This window comes from Urocitellus parryii, chromosome X, assembly GCF_045843805.1.
Source record: "Urocitellus parryii isolate mUroPar1 chromosome X, mUroPar1.hap1, whole genome shotgun sequence".
Lineage (NCBI taxonomy): Eukaryota > Metazoa > Chordata > Mammalia > Rodentia > Sciuridae > Urocitellus > Urocitellus parryii.
This window is the reverse complement of record NC_135547.1, coordinates 78,462,419-78,487,162: the sequence shown is the minus strand read 5'-3', so window position 1 is coordinate 78,487,162 and position 24,744 is coordinate 78,462,419. Positions and strand designations below refer to the sequence as shown.

General features: G+C 37.3%; 1 long non-coding RNA gene and 2 pseudogenes across 1 annotated transcript in view; 1 reads left to right on the top strand and 2 right to left on the bottom strand.

Moving 5' to 3' along the window:
• LOC113175450 (uncharacterized) overlaps positions 1 to 9,424 on the top strand; it is a 73,488-nt gene extending 64,064 nt beyond the window's left edge. Inside the window, exon 9 of the long non-coding RNA XR_013342537.1 lies at positions 9,364 to 9,424. This is a non-coding gene — a long non-coding RNA (uncharacterized LOC113175450). The remainder of the gene's footprint in view (positions 1 to 9,363) is intronic.
• LOC144250819 (NEDD4 family-interacting protein 1 pseudogene) lies at positions 6,728 to 8,636 on the bottom strand (annotated as a pseudogene).
• A 1,137-nt stretch (positions 9,425 to 10,561) lies between the features above and the next one.
• The window catches only part of LOC113175444 (DNA repair protein RAD51 homolog 1 pseudogene), a 34,095-nt pseudogene continuing 19,912 nt past the window's right edge, over positions 10,562 to 24,744 (bottom strand).

Below are 24,744 nucleotides of genomic sequence, written 5' to 3'. Positions count from 1 at the left end.
AAGTTAAAAAACTAGAAGAAATACAATCAAATGGATTGAGAGCACAATTTTGTCCTTTATGATAACATCAAAGTGAAGAGTGATTTTATGTGTTTAATCAAAGTTGAATTTAGAGCTATTTATACTAAACCAAGCCAAGGTGAAGAAAATTCTTATTGTATCTTGAATTGATTTTATCAGACTTGGTACCTTTAGAAGATATCTATCATTCTTTTTTTTTTTTTTTAAAGAGAGAGTGAGAGAGGGGAGAGAGAGAGAGAGAAGAGAGAGAGAGAAATTTTAATATTTATTTTCTAGTTCTCGGCGGACACAACATCTTTGTTTGTATGTGGTGCTGAGGATCGAACCTGGGCCGCACGCATGCCAGGCAAGCGCGCTACTGCTTGAGCCACATCCCCAGCCCCTCATTCTTTAACTCTAGATCCCTCCACAGATGTTGGGTACAGGATCCACTCCCCTGGTTGCTATGAACCTTCCACCAGCCTTTTTTTTTTCTTTAAATTTTTTTAGTGAAACATGTTAATAGAATGTATTTTAACATATATACATGGAGTATCACTTCCCATTCTTGCGATTGTACATGATATGCAGTTATACTGGTCATATATTCATATGTGAGCATAAGAAAGTTATGTTTGATTTATTCCACTGCCTTTCCCATCTCCCCCCTGCTTCCTTCCCCCCTTTCTCTCCTGTCCAATCCCCAGCCCATTCTTTTTCATCATCTAGGGGCCTGAGTCTGAGTGTTCTGAGGGTGCGATATTGTGTCTGTTGGTTGTTTCTACTGTGTGCAGGAGTTCAGTAGGCAGGGATCTGGGCTGTTTCTGTGATTTCTGCCAGTCACCATGTGCTCACTGCCCTCTACAGGATCCTTTTCAAAGTGGCATAGATCCTGGTGGCTGTTTGCAAACACAGGTTCTGTGGTTGTGGATTCTCTATTGGTGATCTGTGGTGCAGAACTGTTTTTCCTGGCTAATACAACTTGTCAGAGTATTGTTCTTACTACTGGCTAAAAAGACTCAATCATTGGTTCAGCTGGGTAATAGTTCCATTGCCCTGGTTCTAAACCATGGGCATTGCTTCCCTCTGCTGACTGGGACTGAAACAGCATCTAGTCAATGTGCAAATACCTGCCAGCATTGGCCATGATGTATGCACTATTAATCTAGGCCTCCTGGGACACAGGCAACTTCTTGTATTGACATGCCTCTGTCTGGCTACAACTACAATCTGGGGACCATCCATCTAAGCTGCCCAGGCTATAAGTAGTTTCCTGCCCTTATGGGTCTCCAATGACTACCGTAATCTAGACACCTTCCCTTTCCTCTGTCATGGACCCAAACTACCTTCCACTTGGATCTGAGCTCTCACTTCCTGAGGTTTCAGCAACTTTTAACCAGTAGCAATTCTTCTACAAGTTCTTTCTAGGAGGATTTTAAAAATATCCCACTACAAGGGTACCAGTAATTTGTTGCTATCTGAAGGTGGGAAGATAGTGTGTGGATTTAATTTTTTCTTGGGCAGCTTATTCACTATGGGTGCCACAATTTGGCTGCCATGTCCAACATAGATTTCTGGCTTCTATTTTGGTTAAACTTCTATTTTTGGTTAAACTGTTGAAGAGAAAACATTTTGCATTTGTTTTTTTGGGGATTCGGTAACTTCACTTAGCATTATCTTCTCCAACACCATCCATTTATCTGCAGATGTCATGATTTTATTCTCTTTTATTGCTGAGTAATTCCTTTGTGTATATATGCCACATTTTTTTTTTTATCCTTTCATCTACTGAAGGGCATCTAGGTTGGCTCCACAGTTTAGCTTTTGTGAAGTTTTTCACAACGTTTATAGGCTACCTAGTATCATAAATTTTCTAGTCTAAAATGATACATGGTTTTGCACAAGGTTTCAAAAACAATATGGGATTATGTGTAAAGAATTTTTCAGCAGGAAGCTTGTTTACAAAAGTAGGGTGCAATAAGGGAGACTGGCTCCTCTTAAAAGGCCTTTGGTAAATCTTAGCCTTGGGCCCAGAGCCTTCACAGGGGCATTTACACTCCAAAGTAGTCAGATCCTAGGGAAAGTCCATTACAGTCCAAAAGGTAGGTATGAATGGTGCTAATTAGATTCCCTGAAAATGAGGTGGCTGGAAAAGGGAGAGAAGGAGAACCCAGGCACTAATTATCATGGATAGTGTCCTTAGTATTTTGTATTCAGGCCTGGGTTAGTTACCTATTACAAAACTACTTAATGCCCTTCGGTGACCCCACTATTCCTGTGACATTTCAATTTGTTCTGCTTTTCTTTGCAGCTATTGTTTTTTTTTTTTCTTAGAGAGAGAGAGAGAATTTTAATATTTATTTTTTAGTTTTTGGCGGACACAACATCTTTGTTTGTATGTGGTGCTGAGGATCAAAGGGGGGGGGGGCATGCCAGGCCAGCGAGCTACTGCTTGAGCCACATCCCTAGCCCTGCAGCTATTGTTAAGGATGTGAGGTTATATGCTTTTCCTGTCTCTGTTGTTCCTCCTCATTTCCTCTCCTTTGATTCTGGTTAAGGGTTGGGGAACTCTGTCCTTATTTTCTGTTCCAGTAATTTAAGTCTCTCCAGGTTTCATATTGTCTAATATTGGGTCTTAGAGCATTTTTTCTATCACATACCTCTCCAGTATGCCCTTCCTTCACTGTGCTGTGAAGAGATTGGTGACCTCTGCCCACCTCTGCTCTGTCATCTTCTTCCCCTGTCTAATGTCTCTTCTCTTCAAATTTCAGGACTCTTTCCTTTATTCTCAGAAAGGAGGGCAGGATGGCTTAGAGACAGACCCAGAAGACCAGTTTTTATAGTTTTCTAACATCAAATCTCTATGCAAATTCTGATGAGCAGGGTTGTCCAAGCATTCCCTTTCTTCTAGGGAGAAATCAGTGGCTGCATCCAAATGTCAACAGTTCCATTTCCTGGTTTCTTGTGTGTCTAAGCAACCTCTAGAAAACCTCTAGCACCATTTCCTGACTTTAAGAATGCAGAGCTCTCCCCTATAGATCTTTCAGCTCCTATGTAACAGAGAAAGCTGGGCCTCCTGAGTATAGGGAAGGAAGCCTAGAAAGAAATCTGAAGAATATATATATTTTTAAATGGTGCTAGGGATTAAAATCTGGTCTTATGCATGTTAAGCAAGTGCTGAACTTTACCCCTAGCCTTTTTGATCATTTTTTAAAAACATTTATTTTTTAGAACTAGTTGGACACAATACCTTTATTTATTTATTTTTATGTGTGCTGAGGATCAGGGCCTTGCACATGCTAGACGAGCAGTGCTCTACCGCTGAGCCACAATCCCAGCCCCTGCTTTTGATCATTTTTGAGAAAGTATTCATATAATATTTAACTATAGTTCGTTCAATTTTTTTTAAATATGGTTATATAGTTGTGCCATTGATTGAGTAGACTATTTCTTTTCCCTGAACTGTTTTTGTACCTTTGTCAAAAGTTAATGGACCATATTTTGGGTGGTTTTGGGCTGCCTCTTTTGTTCCACTGTTATATTTGTTTATCCATTCTCTGATACCACACTTTCTTGATTTATAGATTTATTGATTTTTAGATTTATAGGAAGACTTATAAATTGTGTTCTTTGCTTTTTCTTATAAATTTTTGAATTATCTTGTTCTTGCTTTCTATGAATAATTCTATTAATGTGCCTATTAAGATTGAATTCAAGCTGGGCACAGTGGCACACACCTGTAATCCTAGCAATTTGGGGGGGCTGAAGCAGGAGGATCACAAGTTCAAAGCCAGCTTCAGTAAAAGTGAGGAGCTAAGCAAGTCAGGGAGAATCTGTCTCTAAATTAAATACAAAATAGGACTGGGGATGTGACTCTGTGGCTGAGTGCCCCTGAGTTCAATCCCTGGTACCTGGGGAAAAAAAAAAAGATTGAATTCAATCTGTAGAAGAATTTGGGAAAAATTTACATGTGAACAATATTTTGTCTTCTAGGCCACAAACATGGTTTATTAGATAGCTTTGTTACTATAACAATTTACCTAAGGAAATCTACTTTAAAACAGAGTTTTGTGTACTCATATTTCTGGAGTATGTGTGGTCTCTCTCTCTCATAAGAATACCAGGATTCTGTAATATGTGTCTCATCCTAATCAGTTAATCTAATCACTTCCTAGTGGCCTTTCAACTCTAAACACCATACCTAAATTAAGTTTCCACCCTCTTAATCAATTAACATCAGATTTTTGTCATTAAATTCCTGCATGTGTTCCAGGAAACAAGCAATGTGTAAACTAATATTCTGTCCCTGCCAGCTCTCCTCCTCAAACTCATGTCCTTCTCGCATACTACATACAGTGATTTCATTCCCCAATAATTCTAAATTCAAAAGGCCAAATCCCAAATGTCATCTGAGAGTCAAGGCAACCTGTCTACTTCTTTTTTGTGTGTGTGTGTGTGTGAGAGAGGAGAGAGAGAGAAAATTTTTTTTTTAATATTTATTTTTTAGTTATCGGCGGACACAACATTTTTGTTGGTATGTTGTGCTGAGGTTCGAACCCGGGCCGCATGCATGCCAGGCGAGCGCGCTACCGCTTGAGCCACATCCCCAGCCCCCAACCTGTCTACTTCTAAGATATAATTGTGGGTTACGCAAAGTATACATTCCCATTCTAAAACAGAGAAGTAGGAAAGTAGAAAAGCGGAATCAGCCCCAAGCAAGACTGAAACCTAGCATGGCAAACATGATATCTTTAAGCTCTAAATCTGGACTCTCAATATGTTATATGTCTATCCTTATACCATCACCACATTCTTTTGATTACTATATAGTGTGTTTTGAAAGCGTGAAGTATAAATATTCCAGCTTTATTCTTATTTACCAATATTGTTTTGGCTATTTGGAGTCCATTGTAATTCCATATAAATTTTAAGATCCGCTTTTTAATTGTGCAAAATGAACAGATGGAAATTTGATGAATATTGTGTTAAGTCTGTAAATCAGTGTGATTATTTGTGTCTTAACAATATGACGTTTTGTAATGCATGAAAGTACGATGCATTTCCATTTACTGATGTCTTTAATTTCATTCAATAACGTTTTGCCATTTTCAGTGTACATATCTTGTATTTGTTATATTTCTTGGTAAATATTTTACTCTTTTGATCCTTTTATAAATGAAATTGTTTTAATTGTTTTAATTTCTTTTTTGGATTTTTCATTGCTAGTGTTTCATTGTTGAGAGGCAAATCTCTGGTCTCAAATGTGCTTGGCAAGTGCTTTACCACTGGGCACTACCTCTAGTCCCCTAATTTCAAAAAAAAAAAATTTTGTAATTAGTTATAGCTGTATACTGTATTTCACTACATAATTGTAACAGATTTAATGCTTTTTTTTTTTTTTTTAAGTAACAACCATTATGTGAAGCTTTTAAGAATTGTGCTGGTATTACTTAAATCATTTATTACTAGATTATCTTTGCTGCAAGATTAGAATGCATGGAATACTTATGAATATACATTTATGCAGTGGTGAAAATTATGTGGTAAAGAACAGTCCTTATCTTTTATCTTACAACTTTTCTCAATTAATTTATTATCTCTAATAGTTTTTACATAGTTTAGATCCTATAATCTCTGAATAGTTTTATTTTTCCACATTATGATGTCTCTTTTTTTTTTGTTGTTGTTGTTGTTTAATTTAATTGCCCTGGCTACAACTTCTTGTACTGTGTTGAACAGAATTGGTAAGAGAGGATATAGTTGTACATATCTTTTTTTTTTTTTTTTTTTTTTTTTTTTTTATACTGGGGATTGAACTCAGGGACACTCAAACACTGAGGACATATCCCCAGTCCTATTTTGTATTTTTTGAAAGGTGTATTTATAGTTTTAATATAGCAAACCAAGGTGAATTACCATTTGGGCAGAAAGCACATCATTCTACATTTATAATGCATCAGTTTCTGCTAACACATTGTAAAAGCAAGTAGTACAGTATGTTAGGGATCATCTCAGAAGTTCCAAACTAATTCTTTGTTCTTAGTACCTAATCCTCTGGGACTCTAATTATACAGTGTGAAGAATTACATTTTAGTAATTAATTTGTATTTCTCCTTAACCTTTCTATTTTATACAGTGACAAAACCTTTAGAATTCCTTAGGTACACACCATATAAAAATAAGGTACTGAAAAATTTCAAATACAGACCATAAAAAGTTAATGTTTATTTATGAATTAAGAACATATTTTTGACCACACCTTAAATGTATTTTTGCACTAAAATTTTGCTTCCAGGTGGTAACACATAGTACAATAAATTTGTAGATTAATTTTAACAGCAAATATGGATTATGTGCAGAAATGCAGTCATAACAAAAATTTTTCCTTTTGAGAAAACCCCTTTAAAATAGCTAGCCTTAAACATATCTTACACTAAAATCTTTTTTAATTTCCTAATTTGCTTTGAGATGGAGCATGAATAAAGCAAGACTGCCCCCTACTGAGTAAACTGACATGGCTCATGCTATTTAAAACGACTCCAAACAATACGTAAGGCATTATTAATACATCACATACTTGATTGCAAGAGCTTTTAAAAACATTAACCACTAATGATTCAATGATTACAGAATTCTGCATTAACCATTAAAAGTCTATACCTAGGAACAAGTAGAAAGAAATGATCTTTTTCAACAGTACTTTATTTTTTAAAGCAGGTGATTATTACTCTGTTCTGCATCTTGATTCACTTCCTGCAGGTGTTCTCTTGCTTCTTGAGAGAGAATTCATAAACGCAGGAAGGCCTTTGCCAGAAAACATCTTTAATAAATAAAGAGAACTCTGGTCCTGGGGAGATTTGAGAAAGTTTCTGGCATCTTCCGGACTTTTGCATAATTGACAAATCCTCTGAGAAACAGGAGAAAGCCTAAAACCAGGAACACCCACCAGAACCAGTACTGAACCATCAAAGTATCCAGGGAAATAGGTGGAAAACTTGACAATCAGGATCCACTTAATTGGAGAGAGACCAAATCCTGAGATGGCCCCATACCTTCCTGCAGCTGAGGTGGTCAGGCAAAAAGACAGGAAAAACTCAATCCAGTTGAAGACGAATGCCATGAAAAAAGTTAACGTGAAAGTCCCATCACTTCCTATCCTCAGCTGTTCAGCATCATCAAAATCATCCCGGCCCATAAAATCTTCATCTCTTCCAGGAACTAAAGGGATGGTAGCTTCAGCTTTCAACCTCCTCATAACTCGGCAGTGTTGTAGCCACGTTATAAGATGGGGGCTTTGGAAACCCAGATTCGTTGTTGTAGTCAAAATAGGCTGCACTATCTGCAGAGATGCTGCTGTAAGGTGGTGGAGCATCACCTGCAGCCTGCTCAGGTTCCCCAGGCTCTTCTTCATTCTGCAACTGTTGGCTGCCATAGGCCGGCTCCAGTTCCGCCAGCGCCGCCAACGCCAATGCCAGGGCGCAGCCGGCCGCAGGGAAAGAAGTCAAATGAGCGAGCTGAAGGGGCCCTGGCGCTGCGGCCTGGGAGCGCTGCCAGGCTGAGAGGGATGCACCTCGCGTGGGTCTCGGGGGTCGCTGCTCCCCCAGAGACGCTCTGCTCAGGTTGTCCCTATTTTGTATTTTATTTAGACAGAAGGTCTCACTGAGTTGCTTAGTGCTTCCCTGTTGCTGAGGCTGGCTTTGAATTCACGATCCTCCTGCCTGAGCCTCCTGAGCCGCTGGGATTACAGGCATGTGCCACCATGCCCAGCTAATTTTTGTTTTGTTTTGTTTTAGGTACTGGGGATTGAACTCAGGGTGTTTTACCACCAAGCTGCATCCTAACCCTTTATAATTTTTTGTTTTTCATTTGGAGTCAGAGTCTCTCACTAAGTTGCCAAAGCTGAACTTTGGATGCTCTTGCCTCAGTCTCCTGAATCACTAGGATAAGTCATGTGCTACCATGCTGGGCATTTTTCTAATATTTTTGGAAAGTTTTCAATTTTTCCCTTTGAAGTATGATGTTACCAGTGGGATTTTCTTAGATTCCCTTCTCAAGTTGTGTTTGTTCCCTTATATCCTTAGTTTGTTGAATGGTTTTATTATGAAAAAGCATTGAGTTTATTCAAATGCTTTTTCTGCATCAGTTGAGATGACCATGTGTTTATTCATCCTTTTGATAAATTATTCATTATTGTATGTATATAACTTAATTATAAGAGTTTATTAATGAATACCAACTGTTTTTCATATGTTGAAACACTGTTGCATTACTGGGATAAATTTCAGTTGGTCAGGGTATATAATTATTTTAATGTGCTCCTGCATTTGGGTTGCTGATATTTTGTTGAGTACTTTTGTATTTATACTTTTGAAAGATACGGTTCTGCAATCTTCTTGTTATTCCTTTGTCTGATTTTGTTGTAGTAATTTTGGTTTTATAGAATGATTAAAAAATATATTCTCTCCCAATGAATTTTTTTTAATCTTTGGGAAAATTTTGTTCTTACATATTTTATTTATTTTTAGTTATGAAAATAAATGAATCATGAACATGAAATTTGCCATCTTAACCATTTTTAAATGTACAATTAACTGTCAATTCTTACATTCACATTGCTGTGCAACAGTTACCATCATCAGTCTCTAGAACCTTCATCTTGCTAAGTTGAAACTGTGCATCCATTAAACAAAAATATCTCATTTTCCCCTCTGTTCAGTTCCAAGCAACCACCATTGTACTTTTTCTGTGAATTTTACTATTCCTAGTACTTCATTTAAGTAGAGTGGTACAGAATTTGTTCATTTGTGCCTGACCAAATTTATATAGCATAATATCCTCAAGGTTCATTTGTGTTGTACTTTGTGCCAGGAATTCCTTCCTCTTTAAGACTGAAAAATATTTCATTGTAGGTATATGCCACATATTGTTCCATTCATCCATGGATGTACACGTGAGTTGATTCCATCTTTTGGTTATTTATCAATAATACTGGCAAGCATTCATTTAAAAATTTCTCTTTCAGATCCTACCAGAATTCACTAGTGAAGCTGTTTCTTTCTGTGTGTGTGTGTGTGTGTGTGTGTGTGTTCAGATATTTGTTTGTTTGTTTTTTTAGAATTTTTTTTTTTTAATATTTATTTTTTAGTTCTCGGCGGACACAACATCTTTGTTGGTATGTGGTGCTGAGGATCGAACCCGGGCCGCACCCATGCCAGGCGAGCGCGCTACCGCTTGAGCCACATCCTCAGCCCAGATATTTGTTTGTTTGTTTCTGTGTTTCCTTTTGGTATAGGGGATTAAACCCAGAGGTGCTTAACCACTGAGCCACATTCTTAGGCCTTTTTATTTTTTATTTTGAGACAGGGTCACGCTAAGCTGCCAAGGATGCCCTTGAACTTGTGATCCTCGGGCTTCAACCTCCTGTTTCTTCCGGATTACAGGTCTGTGACACCAGGTTTTGTTGAGCTTGTTGAATGTTTAGATTCATGTATTTCATAAATCTTGGGGAATTGGGCACCATTATATATATCTTCAAGTATGTTTTCTTTTTTCTATCTCCCACCTCTTTCTGGTATTCACATTATATATATGTTGGTGTGTTTGTTTTTATTTTCTTTCCTCAGATGGGATCACCTGTAAATTCACTGATATTTTTCTTCTGTCTACTCCAATCTGCTGTTGCAACCTTCTAGTGAATTTTTTATTTCACTGGTTATGCTTTCTAATTGCAGACTTTCTGCGTGTTTCCTTTTTTATAATTTCCATCTCTTTATTGATATTTTCTTAGTGGTAAGCTACATTGTGATTGTTTCTTTAGGTCTTTGAGCATATTTTAAATAATTGATTAAAAATTTTTGTCTAATCATCCCAATGTCTTATCTTCCTCAAGCACCAAATCTGCTTATACAGCCTCTGAAATGTATAAGATTCCAGAATTATCCTAAATATGAAGGGCTGATGGCCCAGCAAGACTTGTGGAAGACTTCTTAAGCAAAACAGATTTTTACATATGAGAGAGTTTAGGTACAAAACTTTAACACTTGTCTTGAGTTTCACTGATGGAGCTGTGAAGAGAGCCATTCCCTTGTCTACAGAGGTCAGGCATTTTATTTTAGAATTATTCAAATTATTCAAATAATTATTCAAATTATTCAAAAAGAGTCATATCTCCCCAATTTTGGCTCTCTTGAAGATTGTCCAATAGGCACCTGTTCAACGTGAGTAAACAGCAAACTTGTCATAGGATTGGTATTCTTACCTCTCCTCCAAAAATCAGAGAAATCACATAGTGATAATACATTCCAGAAGCAGTGAACATTTCAGATCAGTTTGTAAATACTGATCTGTCTCCTGTTCACACCACGAGAAAAGCTAATATAATAGCTGCTTTCCTGGGAGCCTTTTCCTGACAATCACAATAGGAAGAGGCCTGTGAAGAACCCCACAGAATAGTCCTCTCCATTGGGCCGCAGTAGTTAAAATTTATCACAAGAAAGTGAACAATGATTCAGTCTTTGGAATCTCTTCATCATATCCACATGAATTGCAAACAGTTTCAGCTTCAAGAACTTCTGCAATCCCCTCTTCCTTTCCTCAGATACAGTCTGGTTATTGATGCATGAGCAATATTTACTTCAGTTGGCTTTTTGGGATCTGCAGCAAACAGGATTCTCTTTCCACCTGGTTTGTGATTACCATTACTATACCAAACTTATCAGCAAGTTGTAGAAGCATCTGTGGAAATCTGACCACCTGTTTGGTGGAGAGCTCTCCTTAACCCAAGTAGTCTGTTCTACAGACAGTATATATACTATCTATAATACTCAGTTACATACCTGGACTCCACCTTCATGGTTGATGCTTTATAAAGAAACTGGGGCTGCAGTTGTAACTTAGTGGTAGAGCAGTTACCTATCGTGCACAAGGCATGATTAGTCCTCAGTTGTGCAAAACAAATACCAAAAAAAGAAGCTTATTTTGATGGTCTGTGTTGAATACTCAAGAATAAGCTATGTTGTCCAGAACATGACTGCCATAAAGGCCATATCTCTATTTTTTATGTAGTGTTGAGGATTACAGGTGCCCTCTGTGTCAATGTATATGGACTTCCTTCCCCTCTACACAAGTCAATGAGAAGCTGGCAAATTAACAGTTAGTGTATGACAGCTCTGGTTTTCCCAGTTTACTATACTCCAAACATCTCTGTGATCCTGTCTCAATTCTTCAAGGAAGTTGTCTTTCAAACACTTTGGAGCCAGTTGTAATATATTTGATTTCTGACTGCCTTTGGTAGAATTCGTTTGCATTGCTGAAACTCACTTGAACTAATTTAGCTGCCTTAGCAATTACCTTTATTAGCCCTTTGGTGGAGAGAAGATTGCCTTTGCAGTGTGGAATCCAGTTTCTTCTGATTTTTTCACATCATTATTCTCCATTCCTCTAACTGTGAAATAGATTGTGGGCTGAAGCTTTCTTCTTCCACTGAAGTATATGCATTTGCTTCAGGCTGCATCTGAATAGCTATGTCTTTACTTCCTGTTCTTTAGACACCCTCTGCTTAAAGCTCCTGCAAACCGAACTGAGGTTATATCGTTTTTAAATTTTATTTATTCTGCTTGTTTTTGGTGCTTAACTTCCTTTTCAAAGCATCTTTTAAAAGTTTTTTTAAAAATATTTTTTAGTTGTAAATGAACACAATATCTTTATTTATTTTTATGTGGTGCTGAGTATCGAACGCAGTGCCTCACATGTGCAAGGCAAGCGCTTTACTGAGCCATAGCCCCAGCCCTTTTTTAAAGTTTTTAAGGTACAGGACTGGGGCTGGGACTCAGTGGTCGAGCTCTTGACTCACACTTGAGGCACTGGGTTTGATCCTCAGCACCACATAAAAAATAAATGAATAAATAAAGATATTATGTCCATCTGCAGCTAAAAATATTAAAACAAACAAAGGTTAAGGTATAATCCTAGGTTTTTATTTAGAGAATTTTCTCATTTGTTAACATCACTATTTATTGTAAAATTTTTAAGCAGTGCTTCAGCTATCACAATTTTATATCTCATCTTTTCATTTTCATTCAGTTCAAAATATTTTCTAATTTCCTTCAAAAATTTGATATTTATCTAATACATGTCTTAGTAATGTATTGTTTAATTTCTAATTGTTTGTAGACTTTCTGTGTGTCTTTCTGCTATTGATTTCCAATTGAATTATGTTATGGCCAGAGAACATACTTTAAATTAGTCCAATTCCTTTAGCTTTAGTATTGTTTTATTTGTGATTCACAAGTTTGTTTATTTTCTTGAATGTTCCATGTCTATTTTAAAGCAGTTTGTATTCTCTTGTTTTTTTGGGGATAGTGTGGTATAGATGTCTTTTAGGTGAATACGATTGATGATTGGTGTTCATGTCTTGTATGGAATGATTTTTTTTCAACTCATTCTGTGAATTACTGAAACTGTTATATCCAAGTATAATTGAAACTTTGTTTCTTTATTTCTATCAATGTTTGTTTTATTTAGAATGGTTTTGTTGTTGTCTTCTTGACAATCTAATCATTTTTTCATGTCCTCCTCCTTGCTAATATCCTCATATTGACATTTGTTTTTCTGATATCAGTATAGCCATAACAGTTTTTAATTGATTAGTGTTTGCATATTTATAAGTAATACATAAAGAGGTTTCCTGTGGAAATCTCATCAGTGGTTCTTGCTTTTTATTCATACTGTTAATCTGAAAAATAAGGACTGGAAAATAAAGAGAGTGGTAAATATGTGGATTGATGTATGTTATTATAGCATGGCTTAATAAGCACGCATTGTGATGGTTTTAAAAGCATACCTTATGACCCACAAATTTCACTGAGTGAAACACCATATGAAAACTATATGAAAAGTATGTGCATATGTACACTAATAGATATGTATATTCATTTTAACAGTATTATTATAATCTCAGACTGTAAATAACTAAAATGTTCATAAAAAATATCCATGGAGGAATACCACAAACATTATGATAAAAGGCAGCTTCTAGAATGCTGATGATATTCTGATTCTTGGCCTTTTTTTGTGTGTGTGTGTGGTGTTGGTGATTAAACCCAGGGCCTCTTGTATGCTAGGCGAGCACTCTACCAACTGAGCTATATCCCCAGCCCCCTGATTATTCTTCTTCTTTTTTTTTTTTTTTATAATTTTAATATTTATTTTTTAGTTATCGGCGGACACAACAGCTTTGTATGTGGTGCTGAGGATCGAACCGGGGCCGCACGCATGCCAGGCAAGCGCGCTACCGCTTGAGCCACATCCCCAGCCCAGCCCCCTGATTCTTTTTTTTTTTTTTTTTTTAGAGAGAGAGAGAGAGAGAGAGAGGAGAGAGAGAAAGAATTTTTAATATTTATTTTTTAGTTTTCGGCGGACACAACATCTTTTTTTGTATGAGGTGCTGAGGATCGAACCCAGGGCCGCATGCATGCCAGGCGAGCGCGCTACCGCTTGAGCCACATCCCCAGCCCAAGCCCGGATTCTTGAAAGAGTAGTTATTATTGGTTCACTTGGTTATAATTTATATACCTTCACACTCCTGATTTATATATTTTTTGTATGTTACATTTCAATAAATAATAGTTTAATTTATAAAATCTAGATATACATATATAAATTAAAGAAATGGTAGTATAGCTATGATGTGTATAAATACAGCTGATGTGTTCTAGGCCACATGTTAATCTAGAAAGCACTTAACTGTGGCAGAAAGACTCAGGGGAGATTTAAAAGAAAGTCCTTATGATCCTTACCTCCTGGTATTTACATAGCATGTAATTTCTTCTATTTGAATATTTCTTCTATTAGAATATCCTATTCTAACCAATAGGATCCTGCAAAGGTGATGGGATGCCTTTTTCATGAAAATGGTGGCATAATATTATGTGCAGTTTTAAAAATAGCCTCAAAAGACAGGCTAGGGCTGTAGCTCACTGGCAGAACACTTGCCTCACATGTGTGAGGCACTGTGTTCAAGCCTTAGTACCACATAAAAATAAACACATCAAGGTATTCTGTCCATCTAAATGTACATGGCATTAATTTATAGAAATTCATAGACAAATTGAACTAAGTTCAAAAGTTCCTTTCAATTACTGAGAAACCATATACAGAAGTCAACAGTATAGCTCAGTGGTAGAATGTTTGCTGTATATATGGCTCAGTGGTTAAACAACTGTGGGTTCAATCCCTGGCACCAAAAATAAATAAATAACAAAAATTTTAAAATTTTACACCTAATGAATGACCCTACAAAAGTTGCAGGACATTAAACCATCTGAAAAGGAAGTTAAGAAAACATATTTACAATAGCATCAAAAGAATAAAATACTTAGGATTTAACCGAGGAGATGAAAGACTTGTATACTGAAAATTACAAATGAAAGAAAGAAAACATCCCCAAAAGAAATGATATTGCATGTTCATAGATTGGAAAACTTTATATTGATAAGATCTCCATTCAAAATCTCAGTTTTATTTTGGTAAAAATAGAAAGATCTATCCTAGGCTCGGGGTGTAGCTTGGAGTTGTATCACTTTCCTAGCATGTGTAAGGCCCCAGGTTTTATCACTAGTACTGTAAACAAACAAACAAACAAATTCATCCATCAATCCATTCATCTATCCTAAATTTCACCTGGAATTTAAGGGACTCCAAATAGTAAAACAATCTTGAGAAAAAATAGATGGTGTTAGCATACTCCCCAAATTCAAATATACTGAAAAGCCTTAAGAAACTAGAAAAAGGGGCTGGGGATGTGGCTCAAGCGTTAACGCCTGGCATGCTTGGGGCACTGGGTTCGATCCTCAGCATCACATTTTAAAATAAAGATGTTGTGTCCACCGAAAACTGAAAAATAAAATATTAAAAAAAAGGAAGTAGAAAAAAGCCTAGTGTGGTGATATACACTTGTAATCCTCAGGAGGCTGAAGGAAAAAGATGTTATTGGGCAACTTAGCAAGACCCTGTTTTGAAAAAAATAAGGTTGGTGCCAGTGGTGTAGCTTAGTGGTAAAGTACCCCCTGTTTCAATCTGTAGTATTGGGGAAAGGAAAAAAAATAGAGAAAAAGCAAGCACGAAGAAGGATATAATAAAGAGAAAAACATAATCAATGAAAACGAATGTTGACTCTTTGAAATCATCAGTAAAATTGACAAAATTTTAAGCTAAGTGTCCAAGAAAGATGACTCACTAAGATCAAAAGATATTGTTATCCACTGTACAGAATTAAAAACTATTATGTGAGGATCATATGAACAATCCTATGCCAACCAATTAGATAAGCTAGGTAAAGAGAAATAATCCCAAGGAAGACACAAAGTACCAAAGCTAGTTTAAAAAGAAAAGATTAAAAAATTTTTAATATACCTGTAATAAGGAAAATAATTGAGTCAGTAATCAAAAACCTTCCAATGAAGGAAAGCCCAGAAGGGAATGAGTTCAACTATGAATTCTACTGATTGTTTACAGAATGATTAATAATAGTCCCTAAAATAGCCAAATTATGGATTCAAACTAGGTGCCCATCAACAGACAAATGGATAAAGAAAATGTGGTATATAAACATAATGGAGTATTACTTGGTCATAAAGATGAATGGAATTTTGGTATTTGCTGGTAAATGGAGGAAACTGGAGAACATCATGCTGAGTGAAATAAACCAGACCCAGAAAGTCTTTCTCATATGTGGAAGCTAGAGAGAAAAAAGAAATTAAAAAGGAGATGGATCTTGGGCTGGGGATATAACTCAGTTCGTAGAGTTCCTGCCTCACATGCACAAGGCCCTGGGTTCAATCCCCAGCACCTTTAAAAAAAACAAACAAACAAAAAAACGGATCTTAGGAAAACAGTAGGGAGATTATTAGATCAGAAGCAGGAACAAATTGGGTTGTGCATGAATTGAAGAATGAAGTTGAACAAATTATACTAGGTGTCTGTATGAATATACCATAATATATTTAAACTTTATATGTAACTAACATACCAAATAAAAATTATTTAATTAATTAGGAAGAACGAACAACCAAACAGAGCAAGGGCATCAGGAAGAGGGAGGAGGAGAGGAAAAGAAGTAGTACTGGGGGTTAAAATGAAGAAGAATACATGCATTTATGAATGTGTCAGAATGATCCTCACTATTATGTACAAGTGTAATCCACTAATAAAAGGGAAAAAAAAAAACATAAACAAAACAGCTGGGAATGGTGTCGCATGCCTGTAATCCCAGTGCATGAGGCTGAGGCAGGAGGATTGCAAGTTCAAAGACTATCTCAGCATTTAGAGACCCTAAGCAACTTAGCAAAACCCTGTCTCTAAATAAAATTTAAAAAAGTGCTGGGGATGTGGCTCAGTGTCTGCTGGATTCAATACCTGGAACCAAAGTAGGAGAAAAAAAAGAGAGAGTTTGATTTTCATTTCCTGGCATTCCAGGATTCCTTTCTACACTAAAGTACCTGCAGCTGGTCACCAGCAAGCAATGGTACGTTTGCTCCCAGAATGGAGTCTTAAAGGGTGGTCTCCTCAGATCTTCCAGAAGATGATATTAAATAAAATAGAAGATGATATCATTATAGTAAATGAAATTCTAAATTTGAATAGGAATAATCAAGAACAAAGCAGCAATACACTAGGGATAAAGGATCTGATCTTCACTCTAAAGAACCAAAATTGAGCAATCTGCACCCATAAAGAAGCTCCCTAAAGAACAATGTTGAAGAAATTCTACCGATGAGTTCGATGGTATTCCTGCCTTACATGAAATTCCATTTGACTAACTTATTGTCAAATCAATGATATTATTAAAGAAATCAAGATGGTATTTACTATGATTACACATCAAACAAAAAACTGAATTCTGAAAAATTCTCAAATTGATTAATGAAAAACAAGGAATACTTAAGATCATTATTTTATAGAAGGAGCTAATGTAAAGGAATTCACGACTTTGAAAGCTGACAAGAGGTTTCTTGTTACCTGACTATTTTGTGACATTGCTGAAAGCTCTCAGAGGATGGAGGGGGAGGACTCATCCTTTATGTCATAACCTGAGTCCTTTGTCAACTTTGTAACTGAATGACAGTAGGGTATACCGTCCTATAATTTTTTAATGTTTCTTTAGCTTTTCATTTTCTAGTCCTTTTCATTTTTCAGTCCTGTTTTTTTTTTTGTACAAATAAAACCATTTTTTTCATAAACCACATGTATTTTCAAAATCATTCCCTTTAGGCAAATATTTATCTAACTGCTATATAAGCCTCTATACTATGCATAGTATGAAACTAAAAAATTGCTCATGTCTACTTTTGTACTTAGTGGACAATGCTACAGACCCCAATCAAATTGGTATAGATGTGATGTTGGAAGAAAAAGTTCAAGAAGATAAAGTCAGTATACCCAGACCCTTTGGAATTGAACATTACTGTCTAAATTCCATTCAAAGCATTTCAGTCTGAAGGTAGACTTCCTCCAAGTGGATTTGGAGGTGGCTTATCTGTTTGATTATTGTACTTTCCCATATGTCCATAGGGACCAGCTCACCTAAAATAAATAAATATATATTTATCTTCTCAGGTCCTTGTTTGAGGCTCCTAAAACCTTTGTTAAGCCCTGAATGCTAGTTCATGCATCTTTTGTTTCCTGATACAAAGCTCTCAAATCCCCGCAAATTTCCTGGTAATAGGACATCTTTTGAGCTTCTAATGAAATGATTCTTGGTGGACTCCTGAACAGCTTTAGAATAGGATTTGATCACAAAGACAAAGGCATGAATAGATGCTTCCTTCCAACTTTTAGCTGTTCTCTCACCTCCCCCACACTCCACCCCGCTCCAAGAAGTGGAGAGGAGCTGCAGATTGAGTTAAGATCCCTAAATGATGGAATTCAGAGAGCTTTGATGGCAAAAAACATTGATGTGCCAGGAAGATGGTGTACCCTACTTGGACAAGGACAGAAGCTCCTCTGCTTGGGACCCTTCTGAAGTTTACCCTGTGTATCTATCTCTTCATTTGGCTGTTTATTTCTGTATCTGTTCTAATACCCTTTATAATAAACTAGTAAACTTACGTGAAGTGTTTTCTTCAGTCTTGTGAATCCTAGCAGATTACCAAACCCATGAGAGGGTTGTGGGAACCCTCAATTTGTTGCAACATCAGACAAGTGTGGTACTTGGGGACCCACTATTTGTGAGTGGTGTCTAAATCGAGGGAAATGTTATTGGGGCTGAGGCCTTAACTTGTGGGGTCTGTGCTAACTCCAGGCAGTGTCAGATCTGACTTGTAGGACACTCAGTTTGTGTCCATAGAGTTGGAGAATTGTTTGCTATGGTGGGAAAACCTACCCATTTCAGTGTCAGAAGTGTTATGTGAATGTATTATAGAAGAATACAAAGGTCAGAGAAAAAATACATGGGTCAGGTAAAGGGAAATATGGAGTCCTTAACACTTTTTTTCAGGGAGGCACACCAAATGTGAGAACAAGGAATTTTATTCAAACCAAAATGAGGATGGCCTTCTGGGAAATATGTATTTTAGTTGCCCAGATTTAGTGCTCCAAAATGGCATCCTGATCTGGGTCTGGTTTTATAGGTTAAAAATAGAATAAGAAGGGAGTTTTAGTAAGTGGGTTGTTAAACAATTACATTGATCAACAAGAATAGCACAGGTGATTGTATTGTCATTGCTTACTTCTGTTATAGATTCAGGAAGAAAGTTCAAAAGTGGGAAAGGCTTTTTTATTTATTATCTTTATGGCATCAAGGAGGTTGCCGAATATGCAATGCTGAGTCAGAATAACCTAGGTGACTGGTATCATGCTTCATACTTTCCCTGGGCTAACAAATTTTTTGGCCTCAGTCTGAGGCACTTTATTTTTTAATTTTATATATTATATATATATATATATATATATATATATATATATATATATAAAATTTTTAATTTCACTTATTTATTTTTATGTGGTGACGAAGATCAAACCCAGGGTCTCACACGTGCAAGGTGAGCACTCTACTGCTGAGCCACAACCCCAGCCCCAGTCTGCGGCACGTTAAATCCTTGCTCATGATAAAATCTTCAATCTGTTCCTGTATAGGTTATGGGTTTTTTTCTGGAAAATTGTTTACTTATATACAAAACATTTTTTTTCCCCTAGGAAACAGCCCAGTTTAAAATGATCATTGGAAATCATCTCAGAGCATCTCAGTCCCACTTTCCTTCCTAGGTACATTTTTGTCCCCTTTCACCTGTCCTCCATCCCTTCCCTAGGTATGCTCTGTCCCTTCATCTCTCTTCTAGGTACATTTTGTCCCTTGTACCTCTCCCCTTTTACATTTCCTGGATATATGGGTGTCCTGTCTTTTGCTTACATCTGTATCTCAGACATTTGGCTGCTTGTTCATGGGTACCCCTCACTGGTCCTGCCACAGGTACTAACACAGCTGGCAGTCTCCTCCCTGGGGTGTCAGACTCTGGCCTCAATAGCACTTTGGTTTTTTTCTGCTTTTGCATCACTGTGACCAGAATACCCAACAGGAGCATTTATTTGGGGCTTAAAATTTCAGAGTTCCATTGCCTCTGGGACCAAGACGAGGCTGCACACCATGGGTGAAGGACCAGTGGAGGAAAGCTGCTTGATTTATGATTATGTCCAGAAGTGTGTGGAGTGGTTGCACCCTTCTAGGGCATGCCTCCAGTTGCCCACCTTCAACAGCCACTCCCCACTTGCTGACAGTTACTACCCTGGGGAACTTGTGTAGTCAGTCCATTCAAACTAAGAGGAACTGATTCAGTGACAGCTCTCATAATGCAATTATTTTACTTCTGAATATTCCTGCATTAATGGGATCTTTTAGCTGAAACTTCATATTCAAACCATAACACAACTGCTATAGGGACAACCTCTGCAGTGCCACTTCCCAGGCCTGATCCAGCGTGTAGCCTTGGCAGTTCTGGCTCCACCTACTGGCAACTGGGTGTGGGATTTTGCTTTACCAGCAGTTGCTTGAAGAAGCCAGATGACAATCCTGATTTGGGAGTCTACCCATGGAAGGTATGCTTCCCAGTGAGAGATCACAGATGGAATCAGCAGATATTTTTTTTGTTCCAAAGCACAGTTTTCTAACCTGCCCATTTACCAACATCCTATGTGGCTGCATAATTGGCTGTATTGATTGTAGTTTATGGATCAGCGACCAGCTTAGGTGCAGTATCTCTTAATATTGGCATCTAGTCTTCCCCTGTTTTTTTGTTTGTTTGTTTCTTCCCTTACTTTTGCTGCCCTGGGCATGTAATTCCCAGGAATGCCTTACATTGCCTCTGGGGAACTTGTGTAGAGCTAAATCTTACAAGACATCCATTTGGCATTTCCCAAACTGTGTGTCTTGAGCACCACTGTCTCTCAATATTAGTAGACAGTTTTTAAAGCATTCTGTCATTATAGCAGTTTCTGTCACTATGCTCGGTTATGTTGGACAGATATTTTTTTTCTTTGCAGTAATGGGGATCAAACCCAGGGCCCTGTACATGCTAGGCAAATGCTGTACATTGATCTACAGCTCCAGCTCAAGTTAAACACATTTTATTATTGTGCAACTTCTCAGGTTCTTCACTATACCCGTGTACATTCTAAATCTCCACCAGAGGCAAGCTGTTTATTTCCTTAATATTCAGAAGTACATATTAATATCTTTTGAATATTAATGTTCCATGAAATGCATATTTGAAGACCTTGTTGTTGGGCAATCTGCTTCGAAATTATGCTCATTTTTACAACTGAAGTTCATTACCACAAGCTATTATTTGTAAATATATGTATGTAGAAAAACACTTTTTGAGGTGGTACTTTGGAGTGTGAGGGCTGACTGGAGCTTAAATTCTAGGTCTGCTACTGATGAGTTAACAGCTTCCATTAGCCACAGGTTAACTAAGCTTCAGTTAGTCATCCAGTGGCTAACTGAATCAACAAGCTGAGGCCATTAAAATGTCCTTCCTTCTGATGGGCCTATGTGGCCTATTATAATTACTAGTTTTCTTGGTATAGTAATTGTGAGCTGTGCCCCAGTTGTGTAAGTAATAATTATAACTCTAATTATTAATCATGTCTGGGAAATCAAAATATTCCTTGAAAGTGGTTTCTTTAAAAATGATTCAGCAATAAGGTGTGTCAAAATGAACGCATAAGCGCCAGGAAACCAAATTTGATCCCTTCTCACAAGCTCCATATCTAGCACCCTGGTCCCAAACAATGTCACCTATCTTCAGGATTAGTACTATCACCTCCTAAATGGTCTCTGGTTTTGTCCTTTTCCTAGGACTGTCTATGCTCCACATAAGTCAGTTTCATTAGCTCACTCTGCTACTCAGAAGCTGAGTTCTTTTTAGTTCTGCAAGTTCTTCCCTGCACCCTCTTCAACCAGGGACATCATCCCCTATTCCTCCCTCTGCTCAATATGTTCTGGCCTCTTTGGCCTCCATGTTGTTTCTAAACAAGGCAAACGTGTCTCACAACTTTGCAATTCCTATTGTCTGACCCTCTTCACCCTGGCCCATGGGACCTGTCCCTTACCTGCTGTATACCTCAGCTCAATGTCTTCTGATCTCTTGGGTCTTCTCAGACCACTCTGAGGAGTGATTAAAAATCACTCCTCCCTTTAATAATTCCTCTTCCATTTCCTCCTTTACGTTTCTTCACAGCCCTTACATATATCAGGTGATTTAGATATTTTACTTTTTTTCCCCCCATTTTCCTTCCACTAGAATATAAACTTGAGGGCAGGAATTTTTGTTACTTTTCTTTCTTTTTTCTCTTTTTTTCTTTATTTCTCTCCTTTTTTAAAGGAGAGAGAGAGAGAGAATTTTTTTTTTTTTTTTTGTAGATGAACACAACACAATGCCTTTATTTTTATGTGGTGCTAAGAATCAAACCTGGGTCCTCCCGTGCTAGGCGAGTGCTCTACCGCTGAGCCACAGTCCCAGCCCAATTTTTGTTTCTTTTGTTCACTTTTCTGTCTCCAGTCTCTCTAGCAAGCCTCTACAATGAATAGAGGCCCCTGAATAAGTGATTACTGAATGCATGCTATCTGAAAACAGTGGCCACAGGCTAGTAACTTCACCTTTCTGTGTCTCTGAGATGGTTGTATAAAAATTTCTTAAGGACCTTGTAATTTTTGTTTTGTTTTTGGTAACCACTGAGCCACGTTCCCAGCCCTTTTTTATATTTTATTTAGAGACAGGATTTTTGTTTGTTTGTTTTTTGTTTTGGTATCAGGGATTGAACTCAGGGGTACTCAACATCCCAAGTCCAATTTTGTATTTTATTATCCAGTTAGAATGGAAATCATCAAGAATACAAATAGTAAGCCAGGTGCAGTGGAGAATGCCTGTAATCCCAGTGGTTTGGAAGCCTGAGAAAGGAGGATTGTGAGTTCAAAGCCAGCCTCAGCAAGGTCAAGGCACTAAGCAACTCGGTGAGACCCTGTCTCTAAATAAAATACAAAAGTAAGGCTGGGAATGTGGCTCAGTGGGTATGTGCCCCTGAATTCAATCCCCGGTACCAAAAAAAAGGACTAGGGATAACTTGCTGGTAAAGTACCCCTGGGTTCAATCCCCAGTATTGCAAAATAATAATAGTAATAATACTATTATTGCCTTTCTTATCAATATCAAACAGCATATTTTTTCAGAAATGGAAAAGGTGATTTTAAAGTTCATATGGAAATGCATGGTATCCTGAATGCCTAAAACAATTTTGAAAAGGAGTTGGAAGTCTCACTCTTCCTGATCTCAAAATTTACTATGAAGAGTAATCAAAAGAAGGTGGTGTTGACATAGACAATGAGATCATTGTAATAGAATTGAGGGTCCAGAAGTATTCTTTTCAACAAATAATGCTGCTTAAAAAGAGAGGTAAAGGCCAAAGAATGAATTCAGACCTCTTTGTCACACCATTACAGAAATTAGCTCAAAAAGAGAGCAAAGGCCTAATATACAACATAAAGTTATAAAACTCTGGGACGAAGTAGATATAAATATGCATGACCTTGGCATTAGTCCACAGTTGGTAAATATGACACCAAACGCATAGGTAGTAAAAGAAAGAAATAAAGATGTCTTTTTTGTGCCAGTTTGCTAGGTATGTTGTAACAAATTATCAGCCTAGGTGGCACAAAGAAAAGGAAGTTTGGTTTTTGTTTTTTGTTTTGTACAGTTCTGGAATCTGAAAGTCCAAGATTAATGTTCTGGAAAGATGGGTTTCTTCTAAAGCTCCTCTCCTTGTCTTACAGATGGCCTGCTTTTTACTTCCTCTTTACATGGTCTTTTCTCTGCCAGGAGAATGTGTTCCTGAAATTTCTCTGTCCAACTTTCCTCCTCTTCTCAGGACACCATGCAGATTGGATTAGGGCTCTCCCTAATGACCTCATTTTTTATTTTAATCATCTCATTAAAGGTCCTCCTTCAAATATACTCTTATTGTAAAGAGCTGGGTGTTATTATTTTAGCATTTGAATTTTGAGGATACACAATTCCACCCACAACATAGGTAATTTTCAAAACTAAGAACTTTTGTGTATGATAGGTACCATCAGGAAATTAAAAAGACCCTCATTTAATAGGAGAAATATATATATTTTGGTACTGGGGATTGAACTCAGGGCACTCACCCATTGAGTCACATCCCCAGACCTATTTTGTATTTTATTTAGAGACAGGCTCTCACTGAGTTGCTTAGCATCTCTTTTTTTTTTTTTTTTTTTTTTTGCTTAGGCTGGCTTTGAAATTGAGATCCTCCTGGCTCCTAAGCCTCTGGGATTACAGCTGTGCGTCACCGCATATAGCAGGAGAAAATATTATAAAGATATAATTACCTACATTGATATCTAAAGGTAGGTACTTAGGTTAATAGGATTTGAACCCAGCACCTCATATGTATGAAATAAACTTTAGGCTAGCATGTGCCAGGCAAAAGCTCTGCCATTGAAATAACCCCTTGCTATCTAGCATATATTTTAAAAATTCATGTAACTTAATAAAAATACAGCATGTGATGAGTACTTATAACTTTTATTTTGAATTAACATTCATTTAAAAATTTTTTTAAAATATTCTTTTTAGTTGTAGATGGACATAATGCCTTTATTTTATGTGGGGCTGAGGATTGAACCCAGTGCCTCACACGTTCATGGCAAGTGGTCTACCACTGAGTTACAACCCTAGCCCCAGCATCCATTTTTTAAACATAAGTTTAATTACTCCTTGTAGCATCAGGGCTCCATCATTCTTGGAACAGTTTTCAGTTTCTACAACCCATCCACATGCCTGCAGCAGTGTCCAGAGATAAGAGTTTAGGGGCATCTCTCCATTCTCCATCACTTCCTTTTAACAGGACATTTAGACATTAACCTGTGAACTTCTATAAATGCTTCTGTCACAGCATAACCTCCTGGATACAGTGACTGCTTACTTCAAACCTACCAATTAAAATTGCCAAGCAAATTTGTTTGGATAATGCCCTAAACTCAATAAAGGCATTAATCCATGGGTCCCTTTTCTCTACATTCTTTCTTGTTCTTCCTTTTCCTATTCTCCCTGACATGTGTGTGTGTGCGCGCGCATGCGTGTGTGGCTTTTGGGCATGTCATGTACCCCCTAGGGACTGTAAATTCTAAGAAGTCTTTTACTTTTCCCAGATGTGGTGGTGTACACCTGT